The 14,717-nt window shown below is 41.0% G+C and overlaps 1 protein-coding gene across 2 annotated transcripts in view; it reads right to left on the bottom strand.

The window, feature by feature from the left end:
• map3k13 (mitogen-activated protein kinase kinase kinase 13) overlaps nucleotides 1-14,717 on the bottom strand; it is a 38,210-nt gene that overhangs the window by 22,083 nt on the left and 1,410 nt on the right. The window lies entirely within an intron of this gene.

Genomic DNA, 14,717 nt, shown 5'->3' with positions numbered 1-14,717 from the left:
ATCGTGGCCAGAAAAGTATTTTTGCAGAACATAATGACGACACAGTGACATTGACCTTTGGCCTTTGAACACCAAAATCTAATCAGTTCATCCTTCAGTCCAAGTGGACGTTTGCGCCAAATTTGAAGAAATTCCCTCAATGTGTTCTTGAGATATCATGTTTACGAGAATGGGTCGACACGAAAAAATTATGGCTCCGATCAAGGCTGTCGTCGGCAAAGAAACCCTTTATTTCTCTATACTGTCTGTGCTGAAACACCTGTTTTCACTCTCTGCCTGAAACAAGCCCAGGCTGCTCTGATTGGTCAGCGTTTCCAGGTCTTTCCTATCTGCACTGTCAATGTCTCCGTACCATCACTGCATTTGGGGGAATGACTGTAACAGAGTACAGCGGCACTTTCAACCATTAAAAACCAGTAATAAAAGCTTCCAAAATCTTCACAACCAAACATATTCTGGCACGAATATGATACAAAACTGGGGAGAAATTAATAACATCAGCAATCAAGATTACAGGTCTCACTGATGTTAGCATCTAGTTTTATGTAGCTGTCTATGTAATGTAAAAACTTGCAGTTGCCTAGAGTAGATGACCATTTAAAGAAATCCATCACGAGTTGACTTCAGCTTGTCTCTAAAGTAGAAGAAACAGTTCGAAATTGTCCAGAACCTGAGGGTTTGTTCACAGGGACTTCTTTAAAATATATTAACCTCATTATTTGAAACTCTGGCCACGTTTAATATTAACATTCGACATTTTAACATTATAGAAAATATGGATAAGTCCAGCCACCCTGCTCATTTTCAGTACTACATAAAAAAACCTATGGGAGTTGTGATTCATGGCTGTAAGAGAGCTGGCTTTAATTTCAAAACTAAATGCCCTTCTCTTATTGTACTCCTTCCATGCTTCAATTATGCAACAAAGATTTAAATTCATTTAACTTTAATTAAAAGTTTCAAATAACTTTGGGAAGCGGCAAGCACGGCAGCTGAAATCTGAGCGCACTCATTTTCCACCTTGATTACGGCTTCCTCAGGTAGAAACGGCCTTTCAGTACAACACGTCTGTTGATTAATGATGTCAATAGGACTACAAGCAATCATGAAATGAAAGCAAAGCTCCCTACACCAAGATTACAAACAGTTATTTTGTGATAACGAGTAAACAAAACCCTCATGGCCTCTCAGGCTCTCTCGACACACCTCTGCTGCGCTGACCATCTGCCACATTTACTTTTGCTGGAAGAACATGGACGAGCCACCTGCCTGACAACTTGAGGTGATGCTGTGCTGTGTTTCTGATTGCTTCAAACTGTGTTAATTTGCAGTGTCCAAGTCAGTGTTATTCTCAGTGGCATGCCATTGCTTGTTATGCCCTATGACTTTGCCACAGGCAACGTCTTTAATGATCACCAATCAGTAGCCACTCATGATTTTGTCAAGCAACAAGATAAATAAAGTCATAGTTAAATAGTCGGCTACATCTTTGACAAGGATATATTATGGTTGTATTCCTACTAGAAAGTGTATGCAATCAAACTACCAATCTCCCTTTAAGATTTTAAAGTAACTAAAGTAAATTAGTCATATAGAAAATAAGGATATTTTTGTCAAGTATTTCAGAATCCATTTCAAGCAAAGTGAAGTTGAGGACACATCATTAACGGATGGTGACAGATGTTTAAGGCTTAATGCTCAACGTTTAAGTGAAACACAGCAATCACCTCAAATTCAACTTGACACTGAAATCCACACTTTCTCAGCGTCCGTCTGGCATCTACCAGCTTCTTGTTTTGTCGGACCAACATTGCTAAACCCAAAATATTCAATCTACAATAAAATAAAACAAAGAAAGGCAACAAATGTGTCTGACAGATCGGTATCACATCTATCATCATTCTGATAATATTTAGACTTCACATTATAATTCTAAGTCGATCTAGACGTTACTTACATCCATCAGTTGTCCACAAATTATAACCTGGACATTTTGAATCCAAACCATTATGTTTTACATTTACTTATTTCAAGCCTCTGTTCTGAATTACAGCTATAATCAGATATTGACGTCCTTACTCAATTTATAGACGTCAAAGGTGGTCAAAATAAACTTCTTTATACATTGCCGAAACCAAAAACATAAATAAAGAGTCTGACCTCAGACTCTCAATAAGCTTTTCTCCAGCGGTGACCGAAGCCTCCTGCTCTGTCTCCATCACCGGCACACAGACATGATGCACAGCCAGTCAGTGCTCCATGTGCCCTGGCCTCACCTCCAAGTGCAACAGAGCTGTAAACCACACTGGCTCAGCTCTGTTATACACACTCATTACTATTTCACCAGCAGCGGAACAACAGCACTGACAGCTCCTGTGTCCTCCACATTAATAAGAGAAAAACGCCACTGCAGCTTACAGTGGTTTATCTTTACAATCTGCCATCGCATGCAGCGGCCAGGTATAGACACGCTGTCCCACACACATATACACGATTCTATGATTACAGACGCATAGGTAAGACATCCATGGAGGTCTGCTCAGTCTCCCAGTGATGCTGACATGTTCAGTTATGAGGTGATCATACTGGGTGGAAGAAGTAATCAATGTCATCACAAAGACCACTCAAATGAAAGTAATTAAAAATGTCACAAAAGTAAACAAGTAAAATGCCAGTATGAAACTAGAGTGCAATTTCTGAAGAAATTGAGGGGGTGAATGCTGCATGCTGAATAGCTGGCGTTACACTGCAATGCTGGCTTTGAATGTGAATAATACCATTAATGTATGGATTTGAAGGTTTTTTTGAAAGCTTATACTACACTGCAATGCCGACTTGAATGTCTAAGAAGAAGGTAAAGCAATAGGAATACCTAAAAAAGTTAAAAGGGGTCAAATGAGTAAGAATGTCATTGAAAAGTTGAATGATACCAATACTGTGGAATATTTCAAGGTTCTTGAAAAGCTGACACTACACTGCAATGCTGGCTTAAATGTGTAAGAGGCAGGTGAGGTAGTACAGGTGTAGTTCACTTGGTTGAAGGATGAAATCTTTGTCCAGATGAGGCTTATATGCACTTCTTTTTTGGAAACATGCTTGGTTTTTCATGCAACAGTTTTTAGATGCAAAAAAACAAACCAATCAGTTAAGGTTAAATGTTTTATTCTCCAATTTGTTTTAGTAATTTGTAAATTAAAAAAAAGCCTGATAAACAACCTTACATTGACATTTTGTGAAAACCTTGTATTTCCAATTTTGGGGCTCTTTATGCTCATTTTAATTGAGGATAAAACAATTTGCTAAACTTGCACTCTTCTTTGATCAAAGCCCTTCTGATCTGAACCTAAAACTTGCTGGTTTGACGCATGTTTTGTTGACAAAGTCCTTGTACACCTTCTTGTGCTTTGACAAAATGTAACATTTGACAGTTTTGTAGAACACATTTTCTAAGTTACTGAAAAAGTACTGAACCGGCAAACTCTGAGACAATCGATGTGATAAACTTGAAAATAGTGTGCAAAGCAATTAAACTGTCAATAAAGGCCTCCCTCAGACTGTGATTGGCTCAAGGCCTATTGTTGGCACAGCAACAGTCTGTCTGCACAGAGACACATAAGAGACTTCTAGAAGAGAGATTTCATTTCTCAATCTATGTTTACTTTCATTCAATAGGGCAGCGAGGTGGTAATGAAAATGTACACATCTTACCTGTTGAACTATATCATTCTTTATCTTCAAAATATGGTAATACAGCACTGAACTGTCCTGCAAAGTCAGAAACAGTAGCTAACAGTAGGTCAGGTCAAAATTAAGTTCAGACCAGCTAACCTACCATTAGCCACCAGAATAGGCTAACAATAACTTTAGCTGCCATCTCAGCTTATAAAGGAGAGTTCACCCCAAAATCAATAATACATTTTCCTCTTACCAGTAGTGCTATTTAACAGTCTAGTCTGTTTTGGTGTGAGTTGCTGAGTGTTGGAGACATCAGCCGCAGAGATGTCTGCCTTTTCTCAGATATAATGCAATCAGATGGCACTCGGCTTGTGGTGCTCAAAGCAACAAAAAATACATTTGAAAAATTCAGCAGCAATGTCTCTTTCCAGAAATTATGACACATTTACTCAAGATAATCCACAGACCTTGTTGTGAGCAGTTTCATGTAGGAACTATTTTCTTTCAAACTACACCCTCCAACCATTATCAAGAAGGAAGAAGGAAGCACACATCTACTGCTACAGTATCTTACCTCAGATGCCGAGATGGCGCCTATTCATTCCAATGGAGTTGCTCACCTGGCGCATACGCCAAAAAAAATCTATCTTCTGGGTTTACTTCCGCAGTGTAGAACCCACTGAATATGCGCAGCAGTGTTTCTCCCTGCTGAACCCACCCATGAGTTCCTGCTTGGATCATAGACTTCACATTGTGATGGCTTCACATTTTTTTAAATGACTTTTCTCAGCTCAAGGAAAGTTTTGCAAATATTAAACCACAATGGCTCAAAAAATCATAACTGAAAAAGTCACAATTGAAAGTTTGCATTTCGAGGTGACCTATCAGTGGTTTTACAGATGTGTATTTTACAGTGATAACCTATGGGGAAAATGCTCTTTGGGCCACAGGGGATTTTTTTTGCTGCAATATTGCAAACGCATGGCCCCTGGAAAAACTGACTGCAAGGCTGGGCAGCGTTCCTTGGGCCTGCTAGCACCACTGAGCTAGCTAACGCAACAGCTCAGCTGACGAGGACACCTTTCATGTTTACATCTAGCACCATCAGGAGCACGATCCTCTCATCCATGAGTAGATGTACGCTTCCTTCTGTGTGGTGATACATTTGGCAGTTTTAGTTCTGTAGAAAGAAAATAGTTCCTACATGATACTGCTCATGACAAAGTCTGTGGATTATCTTGACTAACTGGGTCATGATTTCTGGAAAGAGACATTGCTGTTGAGTTTTTCACATGTATTGATTGGCACTTTGAGCACCACAAGCCGAGTGCCATCTAGTTCCATTATATTGGAGAGAAGGCAGACATCTCTACGGCTGATATCTCCAACACTTGGCAACTCACACCAAAACAGCACTATAGGTAAGAGGAAAATATGTTTGATTTGGGGGTGAACTATCCCTTTAAGATGCTTTTAAGTCACACATTTACATGTAGTAAACTGCACAATAATTCATGATATTGATTTCAATGTAATTACAAACAAATAGTAGATAGAAAGTAGACAGAATTCCCTCAAGACTGATCAGTGTTAATTTGGGTATTATGTATTGGGGGACAACATTGTTCTGCCTAAAAAGACATACTATTCTGGGGTTCTGGTGACTCCTAAGAGATGTCTCCTTAAAGCCACAGTGTGTAGGAATTTCTCCCATCTAATGTTGAAATCATATATTGCATTCAAACAGATGGCGCACTCTAGCGCCTCACTGTTTCAAACACGTATTGCAACAACTGTAGCCGCTGTGTACCAAAAAGCTATGATAACACTGATGAAACCATGTCATCCGATACTACATGGAGTATTCATTCAGGCTCCTACACAGACACACGCGACGCGAGTTGACAAACCCCCTCCTCACCATGCTGCTGTGTGTACAATGTAGGACTGTTGGGGCGGATGTAAACTGAAACAAACCAATCACGTCTTGTCCTTTGACAACTGACAAGTGGCTCAACCTCACACACCTCATCCCTCTCCTCGCATTACTGCGCCGCTAACAGCAGTTAGTGGCCAGCGGCACTACTGCCGCATAACAAAGTCCCACTCTTTGAGCATAATGCAGGATCATGTATTATGCAGCATCACGGGAGACAGAATCCTCGTCGCCAAGAAAGCGCAAAAGGGAATCAAAAAGGCAGCGTGACCGGCGAATTAAAAAAACAAGGGTCAGCATTGGGGTTGCCTTTCCCAGGTGGAGAGAGCTGCTGAAGGAAAAAGGTAATACAATCACAGGCCAGCGCTAACAGCAGCTAACAGCGGCTAACAGTAGCTAACAGTGGCTAACAGCGGCGCAGTGATGCAAGGAGAGGGATGAGGCTGTTAGATTCCGTCTCCCATGATGCTGCATATGCATGATCCTGCATTATGCTCAAAGAGTGGGACTTTGTTTCAGATTTGCCAGGGTAGTAGCGAAGCGCCTCTTGCTCCTCTCCTTCGGCTCCTGGCTCTCAACGAAAACGCCGAAGGCGGTGCTGTATGTCCCTTGCTGGCGGGTGTATTCTCAAGATGGCGAAACGTAATGGAACCCCACAGACGACTTACCCGCACAATGTACAAACAAATCCGAAATTCTCCTTTTACAAGAATAAGTCAGATTACTGGTGGAGGTAATAGTACACCAGTGATGACATATTTATGAATGCAGACATCAATTTTTGCCAATAAACAACTGAAAATGTTACACAATGTCCCTTTAAGATTACTGACATTTTTATTTTTACTGTACAAAAATCCCTCTGATTACGTGTCTTGTTTGCACTGTTTCAACACTTTCACAAAAAGCTTTTTGGGTACCGACTGTAATCCTATAAATCACACAGCTCAGAGCCAGCTGGTTGGCTGTTAGATAAAATGGAGTAATTGGAGGGAGGAAGTCAGATGAGTCAGGGAAATACCTAAACTAATGAGAATAGATTGGTCCTGAGTATGTTGCCTTGATGCCCAAGGATAAACCTGCTTGGCTAATATGGATGATAGAAACCGAGCGGCCTGGCTCATTGGTTGGTTTTTACAAAGCCAGGCATGGATGAGTGAGTCCTGCACACAACAACCATTGATTCTGAGAGACACATAATGCTTGTGAGATTACCGTGCTGAGCCCACCAACAACCCCACAGCCTGACCAATCCGCACTGAGAGGAAATTACATAACAATGGCTGTTCAACACTCCTGCAGGATTCTGCCCGCACCACAACAATCCATCCATCCTGGTTCCCTCTTTATCATGAGTTCAGAGTCGACTGCAGGAGCAAACAGATGAGGAGCAGCACACAGAGAGCCTGGCTGTGCTGTCCTCCCTCCCAACTGTATGCACCTGGTAATCCTGAGTGTGATTTATGGGATTGCGTGCAGAGCTATAATGCAGAACACAGCAGCCAGTCTTAGATAACATGAAATGTTATGAAGGCTCGCCAGCCTTCTTGCTTCTAATTATTTCACTAAAGAGAATTACAGAGGTGGGAGGATGTGAAGACTCGCTGGGATGTCACATACACTTCACCTCCTCCTTCCACATCCCTGGACGGAGGATGTAAGAAAGAGTGTGGGGCTGTAGTGGGTGGCAAGCAGTGGTGGTCTGCATGAGATTACAACTGTGTAGCTTGGGGTGTGTATGGTGGTGCTGCTGCTGCCTGCTGCTCGCTGGAGTATATGAATATGTGAGGTTACATATACAGGGACAGGTGGAGACTGCAGGGCAGAGCATACACCTAACATAAAGTATGCACTGTATACAGCTATATGATGATCAGAAAAAAAAGAAAATCTCAATTATTAAGTGTCGTAACAGTCAAATAATTAAAAGTGATCTGGCTCAAAAATGTTTGTTTAGCTGAAACTAACAATAATTAAAAACAATACCATATCAGTACCAATACCAGGACCCTTAAAGGAATAGTTCGGATCTTCTGAAGTGGGGCAGCAGCAAAACTAATTTTAGCCGCCTAAAAAAGTCAATATCAGTTTAACTATACGCTATATCGAGAGTATTTTCGAAGCCATTATAACAGTCTTTTAAGCCAGACTCCATTGGGAAAAACAGTGATTTAACATTGCTGTACACAGGAGCTGTTGGTCTACCACTGCCTCTATCAATTATTTTGTTTGTGCTATTGTGTGACTTTAGTGTTTAAAGTGGTTAGTTCAGATACACGAAACTCACACAATAATAACACAAATTAATTAGCTGATTGAAGCAGCAGTAGACCAGCAGCTCCTGTGTTCAGCGAGCTAAAATTACTGTTTTTGTCAATGGAGACTGGTGGATTTGACGAGAGTATCGATTGGGAACTTAAGCCATTAATGGCTTCCCCTTAGAAATGGGCTGTCTGACGCAAAGGTAAAGCAGTGAAGATACTCTCAATATAGAGTTCTCCTAAACTGGTATAGATATTTTTAGGTGGAACTTTTTTTAGGTGGCTAAAATACATTTAGCTTCTGTGTTGGACTCCAGCCTGCTTCTTCAAACTGGGGGGTGCTGACTTACATCTACTGTGTCTGGATAAAAACCTACTTCAAAAAAAAATCCAAACTATCCCTTGGAAATTGATACCAATAGAGTAAATCATTTGATACCCACAATGTGAATGTAGTGGCTTGTAGTATAGTCACACTTTCAAACATTTTGGTGGCATTCCGGCACGCTGAATTACCAACTCAGTCCAATACACTGCCCTCGTGCTGCTGCAGTAGTGTGAGCTCGGTGTTGTGGATAGTAGCTGTGAGAGTCCGCTTGCGCACATACACAGTGACAGGGCTAACTGTTAGCATCACATTGCTAACATTACCTAACTGTTATTAATGGGTTTTCCATCAGAGTCCAGCAGTTTCGTAGCCGTCTGAGTTTGTTGGGACCGTTTTAACAGCTCAGCGTTGGATGTTAGCTGCTGCCGCTGCTTTTGCTCGTGCTAAATGGGCAAATGTTGAACTGACTGTTTGCCGAGGAGAGTGGCTTGAAGACACAGCAACAGAAAGTCTGCTGATCCGGTGGGTTGTCGGCACAGTGTGGGGTCAGACCCCCAGCCCAAAAAGGATTGAATGCAGGTATTGTTTAACTGAAGACATTTCAAAACTACTTAGTACTGCGTTATTTAGGTGGATACCTTAAAGATATAGAGTACCAATACACAGCCCAATCAGTAATTAGTATCAATCAACCTACAAATTATTTTTTCAACTTAATATATAGTCTGTAAGATGTTAAAAAGCTGCGGAAAATACCCATCTCAAGTTCCCAGAGTCCATATGACATCTTGAAATGAATTGATTTATGTGACTAACAGTAAAAACCCAAATATAATGGGTTGTGTGAGGGTAATAATGTTTGTCGATTTTCTTTAAACTCTCAATTAATGATGATTTAGTATAGAGTTTTAGATCGGGCTACCCGTACAGTTTGCCTCTTGTTTAGGCTTGCTGCTGCTCCACTTTAATATTCGTTTAGTCACATGGTGCATGCTGCACATTTACACCTTGTGATTGATTTAGAGAAATAATCCCTATTGCATTAGACTAGCATTACTCACGGACAAATAAGAACGCATTATACTATGATCTATGAGTAACAGAGCACCACATTTATTCACGTTATTCTATAGATGCACACATCAGAGGTGGGGGATACTGCAAACCACACATACACACAGCCTCTATGACTTGTGCATGTGCTCTGGTTCTTGCTCCTCCACTCGTGTGTGTTAATATGCTCCCCATGAGGCGCTGCAGGCTGTGGTAATTATAGAAGCTCGGCTAGCAGACGCATCACAAGAGAGAAGTACATTTAAAGCCATACAGTACATGCATATATGCACACACACTAAAGCACATGCACAAACAAAACATTGTAGATGGCTGTATGGAAAATAATCACCCACGTTAACTGCATTTTGCGCAAACGTTCTCACATGAAATGGGTCTCCTGTGAAGGTTTTCATGGTGTTTTGCCTCATTTAATATAAATAAATGTATCATTTTTCAAAATATTTCGGCAGACAGGGACTAATCTCCAAAATTCATCCACCATTGATCCAGGAAGTAAAGCCTGCATAATATTAGCAGCACAGTCCAGGCTGAGCCCAATACTGAGTGAATCTAACACCCTCGCAGTCAAAACTGTAATACCCCTGCCCAGATATAAAGACATGATGGGCTTAACCCACTTCTCAACAGAGTCGCAATCCTCAAACAGGCTGACCAGCAGAGCCTGCGAATGTGTCCATTAAACCCTTTGGCAAACAACAACCCCAGGAGAGCCAACAGAACAGAGGGGCCCCGGAAGATGGAGGATGCTTAATTTCTTAATCAAGCTGAGTTGCCATTATTGGCATTTAGTGGTCTGATATAGATGTGAGGCGTGCCAGGCGGGCTCTAGGTGTGACAAGCTGGCCCTGCGTGTGGCGCACAGTAAGCTAAGGATGGGGATGGAGGCAGGAGCTCAGACAGTGTCATTACAGAAATGTCAGTCAGAAGGAGGGAAAGGAGTAGAGGGCCTGAGGGAGGAGGAAGAGGAGGAGGAGAAGGGGTGAGTGAGTATGAAGATAAAGACAGAGAGGGAGCGAGAGGGAAGGGAGCAAGACATTCATGTCCACATTCCTCTCCCAGCCCAACGTTTGTTGTTTGGCTTTTTCCACTCAACTGCCCTTCAATGGCTGCACTGCACGTGATGTGAACATTCAGCACATAAACCTATGTGATGTCTATTTTTAACAGCTGTAGGCGTTCTTTTAACAGCTGTAGGCGTTCTCTTTTGTCCCAGGAACTGTAGGCGTTCCTGGGACAGATGATGAATTTTGACCCTTTAAGATGCACTTATATTTGAGACAGTTCAGCTGTTTTATGATTCATTTTTTGTAGTTTGATTTACTATGCTGGGTGCAGGACTTTAACTAATAATAAAAAAAATTGTGTTGTCTATAAAATGTCACAAATTTGTTAGAAATGCCCATTAAAATCTCCTACAGCTCAATGTGGATAATGTCTTCAAATGTCTTGTCTCTGCCAACCAACAACCTCAAGGAATTCAACTTACAGTGACATAAATTGGAAGAAAAGAATCCAAATCCTCACACGTAAGGAGCTGGAATCAGATAGTTTTCAGGGTATTTGCTAGATAATTAACTTGGACAAATAGTCAATTAGTAAAACTGTTAGTGCAACGTATTAAAGTAAAGTAAAGTAAAGTGCATGTTACGTGCATTCTCTAATTTTATGCCACATTGTCTACTGGTTACTTGAAAATTGCATTTTATGGAAAACACTGAATAACACTGAGCCCAATTTTGGCATTTAACAACATTATGGACAATGTTGATTGTGACAATGTTGAATTTTACTGTACAAATGAATCAATAATTAAGTGTAATTGACTAAAAAAAAAGAACTGTAGACCCACAGAGGCAGGGCTGGGTTATATGGCTTAAAAATACTGTGATATATTTAGGCTATATTGCGATACATGATATAAATCTTGATATTAGAATATTATTAAATGAACCACAGTTACATTGAAGTTAGTTAAATTATCTACTCTCATAATAAAGTTAAATAAAGCACTATTATGATAATGTTTAATAAAATACTGTTATAATTAAGTTAAATGAAATAGTGTTATAATCAAATAGACCGAAGTAAAACCACTGGTGCTTTTATTTTAAATACCTGGCTCGTCTCAGCTGTAAGTGTTTTTGCTGTGAACGTGATGCTTTTGGTAAATAGTCAGATGTTAGCAGTTAGCACAAAGTTAAACTGTCGCCACTGCACCGTTAAACATGTGGATTTATTCACTGTGAGCTGGAAACACACTATCAGTTCTCCAGTTCATATATCTGTAATATTTGCAAGTCACACTGGTGCTCAGTGGTAACAAATGTGACTTAACAGTTGCAGTCTGGAGCCCTGCAGGTACAAAACACACGCTCCATCTGCTCAAACTGTTGTTACACTCACTGAAGAATATGTCACAATCTATTCACTGTGAGCTAAAAACAAACTATCAGCTCTCTAGTCCATATATTAATATTATTTACAAGTCGCATTGGTGCTCCATGGTAGCAAAATGCAACTAAAGTAGCAGTCTGGAGCCCTGCAGATGGGAAACACGCTTTACCTGCTCACACACCAATGCTCAGGAGAAAGTGATCTGGATGGGCAGGAGTGTGTGTGAGTTGATGGTTAAAAAAAAATGATGTGACAATTTAAATTCAATGTTCGCGATATAGTTATTTCATACATCCCTTGTGAAACAAGTCACGACAAATTGAGTATATTTGATATATCACTCACCCCTACACACAGGTGTTACCAGTTATTCTTTTCTGATTAGTCCTGCTTTAATGATGACATCAAAGCTGACATCAGAGTGATGGAGATGTCAAACCATCTGTGTACACCCACACAGTGCTGAGAGAAGTCTAATAAACCAAATGTGAAAACACCTGTGTGTGTGTGTGTGTGTGTGTGTGTGTGTGTGTGTGTAGGGGAGTAACTAATTTAGACAAGACAAATTACTTTAACATATCACCTTTCAAATCAGACAACGGTTGTGATAGATCTTCATAAGGGCAACACTTCACTGACGATGACACATAAAACCTTAAATGTTTCATCTTATGAAACACAGCGATGAGCTTATTCATTAAGCCTGATGGGACACGACACTGACTGGAGTCACCACTATATAAATGTGACCCAAAACAAACAAGCCGAGTCTCCGGGGCTGGGATTAGAGAGATCAGACCAGCTGCAAGGCTGCACTGCTGCTGTCGCTACACGTCAATTACATAAATACAGCTTCCTGTCTCTACGCCAGCATCAGGACCACCAGCACCCTACCCCACCCACCCCTGCCTATGCCACTGCTGGCGCTCTGCTCGACGTGGCACTCATGAGCTCAGATGTGCAGGTAGTCTTGACACCTGGGTAAACACCACGTTGCCATGCAACAGCATCACCAGACTGACCCACTTCCTCAAGCAGAGGGGATTTGAGCACTGAACCACTTAGAAGATAAGGGTGGTGGTATGCTGTATTTGTACTTATTGTCTGTAAATCCCATGGAAAAAACAAAAACAAACATGTAAGTACATTTTAATTAATTATAATGATAAGATAAAGCAAAAACTGTGTCTACTTGCACTTTGAATACACATTCCTTGTGCTAGTTTCAGCATTTTGGCTTAAGTATGGCTAAGCAAAACTAAACGACAGTACCCATATTTGTGGCAATAAAGGATCATGTCACCCAGTGTAACACTGAAATCCCTCTTCATTTGCTGCTCAGTGTCACTGCTCTTCTTCTTCACACATAAAATATATTCAAAGAGCTTCCAAAGACAAAACTGGCCTACATGTGTAGCTGCTCACGTTTGCTGTTCACCTGGTGTTCGGTGTCTCTGTGCCATAGTTAACAACACCTGAGAGGTGTAGCCTTCAATGCGCTGTTAGTGGGGGACCACATTTGGCTGATTGGTGCTGAGTGTTTGACCTGTAACTGCACCACACACGGGTGGCAGATACAAGGGAGGCAAAGCCATTAGTGACACACGTGGACACTTACGGGAAATGTCGCACTCAGCACAATGAGGGTGGAACACAATGCTGCTGCTGCCACCACCGCTGCTGTCATGACAGCACACAGCATCCACTGCTCACACATGTAACACTCTCCACCGCTGACTGACCATCAGAGTGTGGGACAGAAATAAACTGTTGTGACATGAAGTCTTGGTGAAAGATGGATGAATGATCGTCTTTGATTTGTGTCAGATGGAAGCTGAGAGCTTGCAGGGTGATATGTTACCAGTCTCACATGTGGCACAGGACACATCTCCAGTTTATTAGGTACACTTGATGCAGTCTAATACAACAACAGTCCTGCAATAAATCCTACCCTCATGAAGGTTTTCATGATCTGATTTTGTTGAAACTGTTTTGTTGAAGTGTTAGAGGTGTGTGGACAAGAATCTGAGTCATGATCTGCTGACTAGGGCTGGCACGATATCAGATTTTCACTATGTAATTATCGTGGTCTAAAGAGTTCCTGATAACGACATTACTGCAATATCTAATAATATTCAGTTTCATTACAAACACATTTTGTGAGTTGGAGGGAGAGGCAACATGCAAAAACACGTGGCTCGGAAATTACAAATAACTGTAATTGAAATAATTAACATAACAAGACACACCTGATCATTTTGCTTTTAAATCTAACATTTATATTAGGTTTGGGTGGTATCAAGGTATTACACTGTACTGGGGTATTGAAAAAATCCTGAAGGTATAGTTTTCAAAATCGTCAAAACTACAGACGCTCCTGTTTCTATTAAACTGGTACGGAGATGCTGTATTGAGGCAACGCATTGTAGTTCACAACACGCTCCACCAGAGGTCAGTCTTTACCTGTAAAACAGGCAGTTCAGCTACGAAAGACTGAGCGGTAGGGATAACGTTACAGGACTAATAAAAAAGAAGAATGCCCCTACCTCTGTTTGGGAGTGCTGCCACTTAAATCTTTATCTTGAGACAACTTCTTCCAACCACAGAAGCAGGTCATTAGCCACATGACTTTATTCAACACATCAGCTCCGTTTAGTCTACTGATGTGCTTACTGCTGCGACAATAAGCGTCATCTGGTCTTCTATCTCCCATCTTTTCATTATTCTATGGGCCATGAGGATTTAAACCCAGCAAGACTTGCAGTGGCGTAAGCTGCAATGGCCCCCAGTGCACGCTATTATGACGGGCCCTAGTGCATGCTATTATGCACGTATCATCTCGTCTCATGTCGTCACATGATCAAAGATCTGACACTGATTCATCAACATAGATACTGCCAACAGTCATCAATGCATATTTTTATATGACAAAAAATACCAAAGAAAGTAAGAAATGTATTTTTTATATATAATAAGCATATAATTTCGTTATAGACGCTATTGACTACTTTACAAAAAAAAAAGCTTGACGGAGATGGGTTTGCCT

This window comes from Epinephelus lanceolatus, chromosome 14, assembly GCF_041903045.1.
Source record: "Epinephelus lanceolatus isolate andai-2023 chromosome 14, ASM4190304v1, whole genome shotgun sequence".
Taxonomy (NCBI): Eukaryota; Metazoa; Chordata; class Actinopteri; order Perciformes; family Serranidae; genus Epinephelus; species Epinephelus lanceolatus.
The sequence above is the reverse complement of the archived record's forward strand: the minus strand, read 5'-3'. Positions and strand labels throughout refer to the sequence as shown.